Genomic DNA, 13,785 nt, shown 5'->3' with positions numbered 1-13,785 from the left:
AAAATACATTTAGCAAGACATGTTAAAGAAACACAAATATCCTACAAATAAACAACAATTTAATCAGTTAATCTTTTAAAAAATCTACAAAGACTATCATAAATGTTTTATAAATAATTAAAAAATATAATCCACTCAAAACAAAGAGGAACATTCATAATTAAAAATAGTTACTCTAATTAATACATTTTATAATTGGCCTTGTCGATTTTCATATTTTGAAAACCATTTATAATTGATTCATTATTAACGGTGTCAAATATGTCCAAAAATACAAATACATCTTATTAACGAAACCTATTTAATTATTTTCTAGTCAAATCAATAACCAATCAAAGTTTTTCAAATAACTTCTAAAAAAATCGTATACTACTGATTATTTACAAGTAACAAATATTAATAAGTGAATAAGAATTGAATTAATTGAAACAAATGCATGCTAATTGAAACAAAAAACAAATACATGCTAATTGAAACAAATACATGTTGATTAAAAAAAACCTAAATTCTCATCTATGCTAATTGAAATAAGAAAAAAAGCCTTAAGTTCTAATATTCTATATAATCCAAATTCATGTCGTTTAAACAAATAAAAAATTGAAACCCAACTATTACAAGAACATGAGTACATCTCATTCTCAAATATCAAGAATACGAATACAATTTTTTTGACCCAATTGTTCAGTCTAATAATACAAAATTACAAATACATCTCATTTTCAAATTTCAACCAACAATTACACATAAACAAAGTAAGACCAACATATCCTCACAAAAAAAACTTGAAAAAACTATACAAAAACCCACAAAATGAAGAAAAAGAAGCAAGATGATGACTACGTTAGAACAAAATGGGTGCTTGTATCAATGAGGAGACATCTTTTATAGACAAAAAGAGAGAGATTGGAGTGGACGCAGCATTGCAGGGAGGGCAAAGGGCCACCTACCAGAGAGAGAGAGAGAGAGAGAGAGAGAGAGAGAGAGAGAGAGAGAGAGAGAGAGAGAGAGAGAGAGAGAGAGAGAGAGAGAGAGAGAGAGACGAACTATAACCATCAACATTACGAAATAGGTTCAACCAACATTGAACCTACCGAAAAGCCAAAAACAACCCAAGACATGCCAAGGAGCCCCCCCCCCCCAAAAGGATACATATACAGTTAGTCGACGAGCATCACCCTGGATCATGAGGGGGCCATGGAGGCAGATTGCGCTGAAGACCGGAGATGCTGATGCACATAATTTCATACATGTCTGCCAGAATAAGGTTCACCAGTTTATTGAACACTGCTAGAATATGCCTGAAAATAACATTGTTGTGGGTCATCCATACGACCCACCAGGACGAGAGAAGACAAGTTCACCAAATAATCCACCATTTGTTGCAATGACGAACTGGCTGGCGAGCCCACAACAAGTCGCTGACGAACGATTCCTGGCGCACGCTGACCTCCGGCTTATTCCAGATCACCTTAAAGATGTTTTGAAAAACAGTGCATTCCCCAAAAAGGTGAAACATAGATTCTTCGTCCGCCTCGCACAACATACATTTACTCAACAGATGAAATCCAATTGATTTGAGGAAGTTATCAGTCTGCACCCGATCGTGTAAGATTAGCCATGCCAGGAAACATGATCGAGGAGTCGGTCCCTTGCCCCAAGTTAGGCTCACCGAGAACCAGTCCACCCCCGAAGAAAGGAGAGCGAGGTAGCATTCTTTTGAGCGGAAAGATCCGTTCGAAGCAAAGTTGCGTCCAAAGAACTGTGACTGCAAGTCAACATTTCCATTATTTGAAAGAACCGCGGACCATGCTTGGATCCATGATCGACGAAGCTTTTACATTGTTCGCTGACGCACACTTGTAGCCCCCACCAACGATTCCACACCCCTGCATTTAGCTAAAAGAACGCTTACACACATGGACCCAGGTTGGTGCGCAAGCCAGTTTTGCTTCACGACGAGCATCATACTCCTCAGTCTGGGATCCTTGATTCCCAACCCCCCCTATATAGAGTAAGTCAAAGAGTGTCCCACCCTATCAGGTGATGCTTGTTGTTGGGGCCTCGCCCAAACCACAAGAAGTTCGCCAGTACCCGAGCTAGCTTCTTACTAACCCCCATAGGCATCAGAAATATAAACATAAAAAATTCTGGCATAGCATTTAGAACATGCTTGATGAGAGTCAATCTACCAGCGATGCTTGCTAGCCAGATATTTTATTCTGAATCCTTTGAAGAGTAGCGCTCCAGGCTGCCGTTGTTACATGACTGATCTGAAGCGGCAGACCCAGATAAGAAAAGAAGTTTTTCGATACCGAGCACCCGAATATCCGCTGGCTCATGGCCAACAAGGGGCATTTATTATGGATAGACAACACTTATCATAGTTTATGGATAGACCTGACATCGATAGGAAAAAAAGAAGGACAAGCTTGAATCTTAACATTTGTTGGATGGAAGCCCTTCCGAAGATAATTATGTCATTGACGTAGGTCAGGATCTGACTATGACATTCCTATATACCGAGAGGCTCAATTAGACCACACTCCACTGCCTCTTTAACCAAAACCACAAGGCCTTCAGAGACGATGTTGAAGAGTAAAGGAGACAGAGGACATCCTTGCCGAAGACTATGACCAAGTTTGAATTGTTTTCCCTTCACCCCATTGATTTGAATCTGTGACTGGGCATTGGTTATCAGCTCATGCACCCAGCTAGAGAAGCGCCTACCGAAGCCCAAGTTTGCCAACATGTTGAAAAGGAATGGCCAATGAACCGAGTCATAGGCTTTATGGAAGTCAAGCTTAGGAGTGAAAAAAGCCCCCCCACTGATCTTGAGAGAATGCAACACTTCAGTGGCCAAAATAAAGGAATATTGAATTCTTCTATTAAGAATGAAGGTGAACTGAGCCTTAAAAAAATCCTAAAAGCGACTGACTGCATCCTATTAGCCAAGACCATGGCGATAATGTGATATAAACCCCCTAACACTGATATAGAGTGGAACATCGAGATGTCCGATGCGGCTTCCTCCTTAGGAATAAGAGACACAATGGCTAGGTGAGAATGAACCAGCAATCGGCCGTTGCGATGAAACTCAGCGAAGACACTAATAATGTCACTCTTAACGCATTGCCAGAATATGCGAAAGAAATCCACCGGATACCCATCAAATCCTGGAGCCTTCCACCCGAAGAATCCCGCACCGCTGAGAGGATTTCTTCTTCGGTGAACAACACCTGAATCGACTTAGAGAGCGCCCGATCCATGGACAAAAATAATGTCGTACCCATATAGCCACCTGGAGTTTGGCTGCAAGAATACAGGTTAGAGAAATAGTTGGTGACAACATGGAGTACTTGATCGCCCGAGAAGGAGACACTGTTGATAGACATAGAATGAATCACATGTCTTCGATGCCTATGAGATGCTAAAGAATGAAAGAACCCTGTGTTCCCATCACCCGCTTTAAGCCAAGTCACCCTTGACCACTGCTTCAAGCGAATCTCATCCTTTAGACGCCAAGATTGCAATAGAAGAGTCAGCTCGACCGATCTAGCATTTAGGCTTTCAATATCTGATGCATTCATAGAGGTCATAGCCAAGATAGACTGATTGATAGACGACAGCTCGCGCTCCCAATCCCCCATATTTTGGAATTTGCTTATTTTATTGGAGATAAGCCAAGATTTGATGTTGCAGGATAAGCAAAAAAGCTTAACCATGCATTGTGTAGCCGTCCGATCCTCATAGCAAGGTCTACTCCATGATTGTTGGACTAATGACTCGAAACCTGCCTCCTTAAGCCATCATTGCTCAAATCTGAAGGATTTGTTGCCAGTGAAGCCTTAGCCTCATCGGATAACAATCTGACTATGGTCCAAGACGGATGGTGGAAGAAGGCAACATGAAATGTCATTAATAGAGCTCAGCAGATCTGACAAAATGAGCACCCTGTCTAGCAGACGAAAGCACGATCTAGATCGCCGATTGGTGTTATCATCGCAATTTCTTTTCCATCCCTCTGTGAGAGAGAGAAACGATTCTGCGAGTCAAATTCGACCAAAGTTTTTGAAATTTGGTTTTGAAAATTACTCGCCCCAATAATGCATGAATTACACATTTTCTTAATATATTTTCACTGTATAAATACATCATCTATTGGTTTAGAACCCACATATAGGTGCATAATGATGTTAGGAAGCTATGGTTCGAATTTCATCGAAATCGGACTTAAAATGAATAAATTATGGCATTTACAATGTGACAGGTCAAACCTTGGAGCAAATCTGGAGATTGAGGATCCAAACCGCCCATCTGAATCTTAGAATTGGGCCAAAACACATAGAGATCCACTCCAGCCCAGCCATTCACGTTTTTCATAAATTATTTTCTAAAAACCCCCTACAAAAAGAGGTGCCCAAGCATTATTTTGTTTTTAACACCTTTTCTGGAAATTTCAGAAAACAAGGCAATTCGTTTAAAAGAGAAGGTGACGCCCAAGTGGATTTTGTCTTTGCTTAGGTTTTCGTGCCCTAGGGGCACGAATATTGGTCCAGCCACCTTTCTTCTCCATCATCCCACGCCATCTCCATTGGAGCTTGAAGTTTTGCTTGAGATTCAAGCATTCTTTCTTGTCTTTCTTTCATATCTCTTCGTTTCTTTTACATCTTTGTTGGAGATTCACCATATTTGCTCTATTTTGCAGGTGTAGCAGAGGTTGAAAACACTTTCTCTTGCGTGGAAGTGCGAGACACTCCAACAAGAGGGATCAACTCTACCTCCATCCGATCTTCTAAGCCACTCGATCGAGAATCGGTTCCTCCTCCACCCTCGGTGGACTTCAAACGTGTTGCAGCTGCCTAATACAGTTCCATGGTGTTATTCCAGCATCAACGAGGTCTCTCGTGGTGCAAAATTTTAGCAAAGTCCACTCTTTTCCTTCCCCACAGTCGTCGGATTGCCCTTGAGGTTGATGAGTTAGACATAGATTTACAGGGTATTTCAAATATGAAGTGCAATTGCACATGTGGTGAAAAAACAGATTTACCCTATGCGATCTAGAGAAGACTTAGATACCTGTTCTAGTTTATTTTCATGTTTTTAGATTGTTATTTGATTCAAATTATAATACTAACATAGTTGTAAACTCTGTTATATTAATAAATTGTTATTTTAGAATTAGAACAGAATATATCCTATTCCCTGTGGATTCGACCCGTACTCGCCACTTCTGTGGAAAGTTGGTTTTTATTATCTTTGGTTGACGATTTTCCAATTGTTTTTATTGAAAATATTGTTTTAAAAATATCGTTTGCAAAAACACAATCAAATTTTGGCACCGTTGCCGGGGAATGACGATTATATCTTGAGTATTTCTGAGATATCAGTTTATTAATATGTGTTTAGTTAGTGTTTCTATTTGTTTTAGTTTGTAGGATTTAACATAGTTAGAGAACTTAGTGGTGATTTCCTGTATCTACTGATTTTGTGTTTTAGATTAAAATAGTCTTTTATTTCATAGATTAATTAGATTGTTTTAACATTGCTTATTAGTTGCTAAACTTGCTGATTTAGATGTAGATTGATTTTTATAGAATAATTCTGACATAGTTTAGTTGTTTAGTGTGTTAGAGCTTTTGTTTTATTAGTTAGATTTCTTTGTGTACCATATGTACACTAGAAATAAAGTAGTTAGTTGTTTATGTGTTCTGCTCTGAATTTTGTTTTGATTTCATTTTGGATTTCATTGTTGTCCTGCATGCATACCTGATTGTTCGATGCTTCAATGAATGAGTCCAAGTTACCAGATACCAAATAAGCCTTTAGGAGTAGAACATTGACCAAATCAGCAGAAAACTATGTATTTGTACATGCATAGTGGTGGTGCGAAGTCCAGTGAATTGCCAACTTCAGAGGCTCGAGCATACCAGGTTATATCTATCCTTGCTCCCGTAGTTATTTTATTATTCTGTAGTATGCATCTGCATTGCATGATTGCATATTTTGTATGCCACTAGGGACAGTGTCATTCAAGCATGGGGGGATGGTTTAGATGCACAAAATTTTCAATTTTTTTTTATGTCTGATAGCTGAAAACTCATAAAAGTAGGTCTTTAAGAATAAGTTGTAGCATATATGATTGTTTTTCTGCATAATCTGACAATTTAGAAATTTTTAAGCCCCATGTAATTTTTTTTTTCTGATCTGATCTAAATAGAATAGTATTTATGAAATAATTCAAAGAAAAGATAGTATATGAATGTTAGAAAGTTTTGCATCACTTTAGTATAAGTATGCACAATATCATTTTTGAAAAATGAAACAATTGAAAGATGTTTTGAAATATGAGCTTAATAGTATAGAGCTACGTTTAGTTGTTGATGTCTTCGCGAGTCCTAGTAGTGGAGTTAAAAAACAAGTTGAAGTGTTTGAGTCTCTTCACAAAATGGATAACGAAGGAGATCATCTTCTTATCTAGTCGATATCTGTGGCCTTTGTGGTTCGAGTAAGTAGAGTCTGAAGGGTGTTTTACACCTGGTGCCCTAAAGCCATCTGGTTTGGGAGCCACAGATTCGAAAGCTTGTTACATGAACTACATAGAAAGCCTAAGAGATAGAGACATTGCACATGATGAGAAGAAGACTATACGTAACTCATTCAAATAGAAGGGCTAGTGACTCGAGCAATTAAGTCCGAGGGATACTCTGTATCTGGTGCCCTAAGGTCGTCTGGCCTGGGAGTCACTGACCCAAAGCTCGCTACACGGGTCACAAGACTGGATATTTGAAGTAGTGCTCAAGTTAGAAGAATGCTCAAGAAAAAGAATTGAAAAAGGGTGAAAAGTTAAAAATCAAAAGAAAAAGAATGAGCTTTATGAGAAAAATTCATTGCTTAGGAATAATTGTGAATTACTGTGCAGAAAAGATACAAGTGAGGATAAATGAATAATAACATGATAATACTTGATTTTCTGAGAAAATTCATAGATAATTACAATTTTAGAAAAGTGAAAGAAAAGATTTTTACTGTGGTAGCATAAAAATTCTAAATCTGTTATGAGAATGTAGATTACATGAAATATTTGTTTACAATGAGTTCTTAATTGCCTAATATTTCTAAAAAATCATTCATGCATGATATTGATGTTTGTAGGTAGCATCTCTGCAAACCCTCACGAGACCTTACTCATCCACTGGGGTAACCCAGGGGTTTAAAGGGCTTGTTGCATATGCTAAATGCAACCGTGATTCCTATGAAAGTGAGTTTTTTTATAAGATCTTTCATGTTATTGGGTAGTCCATATTCTCATTGCAAAAGTAGGGTATATTGCTAGGGACTAGCAATTATTCTAGCATGGGGGTATTTGATGATGCATGAATTACATGTTTTCTTAATACATTTTCACTGCATAAATGCATCATCTATTGGTTTAGAACCCACACTTAGGTGCATAATGATGTTAGGAAGCTATGGTTAGAATTTCATCAAAATCGGACTTAAAATGAAGAAATTATGGCATTTACAGTGTAGCGGGTCAAACCTTGGAGCAAATCTGGAGATTCAGGATCCAAACCGCCCATCTGGATCTTGGATCTGGGCCAAAACACATAGAGATCCACTCCAGCCCAGCCATTCACGTTTTTCATAAATTATTTTCTAAAAACCCTCTACAAAAAGAGGCGCCCAAGCATTATTTTGTTTTTAACACCTTTTTTGGAAATTTCAGAAAACAAGGCAAATCGTTTAAAAGAGAAGGTGATGCCCAAGTGGAATTTGTCTTTGCTTAGGTTTTCATGCCCTAGGGGCACAAATCTTGGTCCAGCCACCTTTCTTCCCCATCATCCCACGCCATCTCCATTGGAGCTTGAAGTTTTGCTTGAGATTCAAGCATTCTTTCTTATCTTTCTTCCATATCTCTTCGTTTCTTTTACATTCCTGTTGAAGATTCACCATGTTTGCTGTATTTTGCAGGTGTAGCAGAGGTTGAAAACACTTTCTCTTGCATGGAAGTGCGAGACACTCCAAAATGAGGGATCGACTCTACCTCCATCCGATCTTCTAAGCCACCCGATCGAGAATCGGTTCCTCCTACGCCCTCGGTGGACTTCAAACGTGTTGCAGCTGCCTAATACAGTTCCATGATGTTATTCCAGCATCAACGAGGTTCCTCGTGGTGCGAAATCCTAGCAAATTCCACTCTTTTCCTTCCCCACAGTCGTCGGATCACCCTTGAGGTTGATGAGTTAGACATAGATTTACAGGGTATTTCAAATATGAAGTGCAACTGCACATGTGGTGAAAAGATAGATTTACCCCTGACGATCTGGAGAAGACTTAGATACCTGTTCTAGTTTATTTTCATGTTTTTAGATTGTTATTTGATTCAAATTGTAATAGTAACATAGTTGTAAACTCTGTTATATTAATAAATTGTTATTTTAGAATTAGAACAGAATATATCCTGTTCCCTGTGGATTCGACCCGTACTCGCCACTTCTGTGGAAAGTCGGTTTTTATTATCTTTGGTTGACGATTTTTCAATTGTTTTTATTGAAAATATTGCTTTAAAAATATTGTTTGCAAAAACACAATCATCCCCCATTTTAAAAATTTGCTAAAAAATTTTGTGGAATGAGATTCGCCTGTCGGTACGAGGTTCAACCGTTCCTTGCGCCTTTACCAGAGGTAATCGAACCAAGTATCAATTGTGCGCTTTAACTTGACTCAAATATCTAAATCATGTTCTATTTTCCTAGAATGCACATAGAATCATGCATGTGCTATCAAATTTTGAAAAGATGCAAGTTTGAGAAATATGATGTTTGCTTTGGAAAATTGAAATGTGCTTGGAAAAGTGTTTGAAAAGGGAATTCTTGAGAAAATATTTGAATTTCATTAGAAATTAGAAATTTGCATTGGAAACTGGATTCTCAAGAAAACTTAGACTTTGAGAAAATCGATTTTGAGATTTGGATTGCTTTTCTGAGGAAATGGATTTGAGAATTCTGAGAAAATCAGGAAGTTCATTGGAAAATGACTTTTGAAATGGAAAATGGATTCTCAAGAAAATCAGATCTTTGAGAAAATCAATTTTTGAACTTTGAAAATAATACTGAGAATGTTAAAACATTGGAAAATCATGATTTGAACTTGGGAAATACTTTGAAATACCATTTGAAAACCCATAATTGTTGAGAAAATCAAATCCTGAGAAAGACTTGGAAAGTTATGAGAAAATCGATTTCTCTGAAATGGAATTGGGAAATGAGTTTGAAAATGATGCGAATTGAATGAATGAATATGAATTTGAAAGAAAATTCATTGAGGAATTGAGAAAATCCTTTTGTATTTTTGAGAAATGTAGTGCATTTTGAAGTTAGCCTAAGAGTGTAGGCTGAATGTGGCTAATACGAAGATCACAAATCTGAGTTTCCTTCGTATTTTGACTATGACCAAAAATACGAATTCCACCAAGTTTGTCAACTCCCTAAGAGCTTGTGCACGTGCCATTCATGTCAACCATAGTTGATTTGGAAAAATGTGTATGAATGATACATCAGATATTAAAATTTATAGAAATTAAACTATATGCAATGCAGTCCTATTCTAAGCAAAAAATGTAACTCTTATTCCAAATTATTAGATCTGATATTACATTGAATTGAATAAAGTAAATAAATGAAAGTCTTCCTTTTGAATATTCATGCAAAACTAGAAAACATGTTAGCACAAAAATGTAGGTTTATCTTGATTTATCTGAAAATATTGGAAATTATCAGATATTATTCAGATATAAACCGAATTCATACCCCCTTTGATATAAACATGAGAAATAAGTAATCAAATTCAAAAATAAACTTGGAAATTCAAAATTAGAGTAAAAATGACCAAAATACCTCTGATGACCTTGAAATCAGGGTTTTATAAAAAAAATTTTGTAAAATTTGGAAATCAAATGAAACATAATTAAACATAAGATGATGTAACATGATAATATGAATGAAAGTATGAAAAATTAAAGTTTGAAATTTCGAAATTGAGGTCGAAATAACCAAAATGCCCCTCATAACAAGACTATGACCTTCAAAACCAGGGTTTTCTGAAATAAAATTTACAAAAAGTTGAAATGTGAAATTCAAATGATATTGAAATTAACCCTAATATGATACTATATGCTTATTCACATGATAAAAACCCTAAAATGGCAAAAAATATCACAAAATATCGAATTTAACTTGATTTTTGCCTTTTAATTTAAAAGTTAACTAACACACAAGACAAATGAACTTCAAATTACACCAAATTTGGCATGGACACCTAGACTAACTCTAAAAATAGAACGAAACTCAAAAAAAAATATTTTTAATATAGAAATTAATTAAAAATCTTAAAAATCTTAAAAATCTTAAAAATCAAGATTTTTGCCTAAAATTCTAAATTTAACCTAATGAAAACTGAATTTTGGGTACTAACCTATCATAGAAATTCCCCAAGTTTTATGTGGTGACAGAGGACAGTTAGGCAAAGATTTTTTCCTTTTACAGATTTTGGTTTTGACATATGGTCGGAGCTTGACAGCTTCGGCAAGTCGGATCGGAATCCAGCGACTAGAACTTAGGGCAGTCTGAAAGGTTTCAGGAAATATTATGGGAAAAATAGCAAACAGTAGAGAAAATGATTGACCTTTTGGGAAAATGGCTCTGACCAACAGAGAAATAATTTCTCTTTTGACTGTTTTGGTATTAGATGAACGGATTGGATGGACACAAAGGTTTATCAGACCTCTAATTCTGACAAAATCTAACTAACAGGGTTTTAGCTACTGAATTTGTAACATCTAGAAAACTAGGAATCTGAACCCTAAAAATTCTAAAATTATGGAAAATGACAGAGAAGTTCACTAAGAACAACTCCACTGTTGAAGGTTTTGACATCCGACCTACGAATTGAAGTGTCACGGCCGATTAGAGTCGGTCTAGACTCTCACAAGCAGAAATCAAGATTTTCCCAAAGGTCTGGAAAATTCGATTTTTTACAGGCATTAATTCATTTTGAAAACCCTCAGAAAAATTCATGAAAATAACAGAGTCTACCCTGATTCCACTGTATTTTTTAGAGCACGATTCAGATCTCCCATGAGGGAGATCTCAGACCGACAACCCTGCTAAAGGGAGATTTGGAATTTCCAAGGGGTTCAAAACCCGATTTAGGATTTTATCTATTTGATGGGGTTATGAAACCCAAATAAACTCAAATTTTGGTAGGAGATCAGCAACAAACGAAGGCACTCATAAATGAATTTTCAAGGATTTATTGACAAGAAAATAGACATGAAATAATAGCTGGATTAAACACCTAAACTAACAACATGATGAATTACCAATACCATTGTAATGAAACTAAATTACATGATATAAAATAATGGAGACAAAGCTAAATGCAAAGAAAAATAATGAAACCTATTTAAAATGATGAAAAAACATTCAAGGAGACATAATTTTAATTTGATATATGCTGTTAAAGAGGGGGGATTCGATCCATCTATCGGATGAATCACCCCTTTTACGTAGCATCACTATGAATAAACTAATGCTTCATATATATTTTGAAAACTCATGAGTGGGATTTTCTTTTCAATCCTATAAATCCAGTTTTGAACTGGTTTCAAACCACATAGTATAAGAATATCCCACGAAAACCTTGTCTCAATAGAGTCAAGATTAAAGATGGAGACTTTTACCTTGGGGGTCGGTTGGTAACCGTTGAAGTTTGCTGCAGCTGAAGCAAGAGGCAAGGCCTGCTCTGAAAGTCTGCTACACTGGCTACATATCTTGAAGGTTGGATCCGTGGGGGCTGCAACGTGAAGGTTGAATGAAGAAGATAACCACTTTAGTGATGGCGCTGGTGGCTGTGAGGAGTGGCTGCAGCCGTGGCTTGCAGCGATGGAGGTGGTAGTTGTGGCTGGCTATAGGGGCTGAGGAGGAGAGCTGGAAGTAAATGTTGTGATAATGGTGGCTGTGGCTACAAGAGAACTGGTGAAGCCACTAAGAGAGAGAGAGAGAGAGAGAGAGAGAGAGGAGCTTAGGGGGGTTCCAACGTATGATGCTTGAAGGAATAGAAAGAAGAAAGATATTTTAAGGGGCTGGACTATAGAGAAGGGAAAGAAAGAAAGGAGGGAAAAGAAGAAAGAAAGAAAAGGAAAAGAAGAAGGAAAGAAGGAAGAAAAGGGAAAGGGAAAGAAAGAAGAAAGAGAGGGAAGAAAGAAGTGGGGAAGAAGGAAAAGGTAAAGGGGGGTTGGTCGACCAAGGGGGAGAAGGAAGAATATCACTACAAGAAAATAGGGGATTAGCGACGGAATGTTTCCGTCACTAATTAGCGACGGATTAACGAGAGAAACAAATCCGTCGCTAAGAACCGTAATATTTACGAAAATATCGACGAAATAGCTTCCGTCGCACAATCCGTCGCAAATCAACGACGACTTAGCGACAGAATGTTTGGTCGTAATAACCGCGTATTTTAGCGACGAATTTGGCGAGGGAAAGTGTGCCATCGCTATTAAGCAACGAATTTAGCGACGGAATAATTTCGTCGCTACGTAGTTATATTCATTTACGACGGCTTTGCGACGGATTTAGGCCGCCGCTAAATTCGTCGCTAAATGCCGCGGAAATCCCTAATCAGAGCCCTCTTTCTCTTTTCTGTTCCGCTGTTCCCGCCGGCCGCCCTCTCCCTTCTGTCACCCCATATCTCGCCTATCGGCGTCTCCCCGGCCCCCACCGCCCGCCGCCCGTCGCTCCCCGGCCTGCCGCCCTGCTCGTTGCCCCCGGTCCGCCGCCCCCCGATCGACGTCTCCCAGGTTTTTCCGATAAAATACACATTTTTTTTCTGATAAAAGGGGCAGATGCCCCTTTTAGTTTTTTCGGTAGGGGGTCAGCCCCCCTGCCTCGTTACTATTTTCCGGCAGGAGGGCCGACCCCTTGCCACGTGTTGTGTTTTCCGGCAGGGGGGCGACCCCCCTGCCGCATTTTTTGTTTTTCGGTAGGGGGTCGCCCCCCCTGCCTCGTTAGTATTTTCTGACAGGGGGGCAACCCCCTGTCGCGTGTTCTGTTTTCCGGCAGAGGGGGCGACCCCCTGCCGCGTGTTGTGTTTTCCGGTAGGGGGGCGACCCCCCTGCCGCATTTTATATTTTTCGGCAAGGGGGGTGCCCCCCTGCCACATTTTTTGTTTTCCGGCAGGGGGGGCGCCCCCCTGCCGAAAAAAATAACCGAGGCAGGGGGGCGACCCCCTGCCGCATTTTCTGTTTTCCGGCAGGGGGGCGACCCTCTTGCCTCGTTGTTTTATTCTGGCAGGGGGTCGCCCCCCTGCCCCTTTTTTTGCCGTTTATTTTTTTTTCCGGTAGGGGGTCGCCCCTGCCCCTTTTTTTTCGGCATGTGGGGCGACCCCCTGCCTGTTTTTTTTTTCGGCAGGGGGGCGACCCCCTGCCTCTTTTTTTTTCAGGCAGGGGGTCGTCTCACTGGCGGAAAGGCTGGGGGTCGACCCCTTGCCAGAATAGTTTTTTTTTTTCGTGGTGACTTCATTTTAAAACAGTGTTTTTTTTGTGCAGATTTTTCAACGAAACCAGCTCGTGCTCAGCCACCTGTGGTAAGTAAGTGTAAAAAATAATGCAAATTGGGTAAATACCCGTGGTGAGTAAGTGATGCAAGCGTATCACATGTTATTTAATTTATTAGATGTAACACTTTATTGTTCACACACTCACTTAGGTGTTGATATTTAGGGTTG

The sequence above is a fragment of the Nuphar pumila genome, chromosome 11 (assembly GCF_984573655.1).
Source record: "Nuphar pumila chromosome 11, dmNupPumi1.hap1.1, whole genome shotgun sequence".
Lineage (NCBI taxonomy): Eukaryota > Viridiplantae > Streptophyta > Magnoliopsida > Nymphaeales > Nymphaeaceae > Nuphar > Nuphar pumila.
This window is presented reverse-complemented; position numbering follows the sequence as displayed.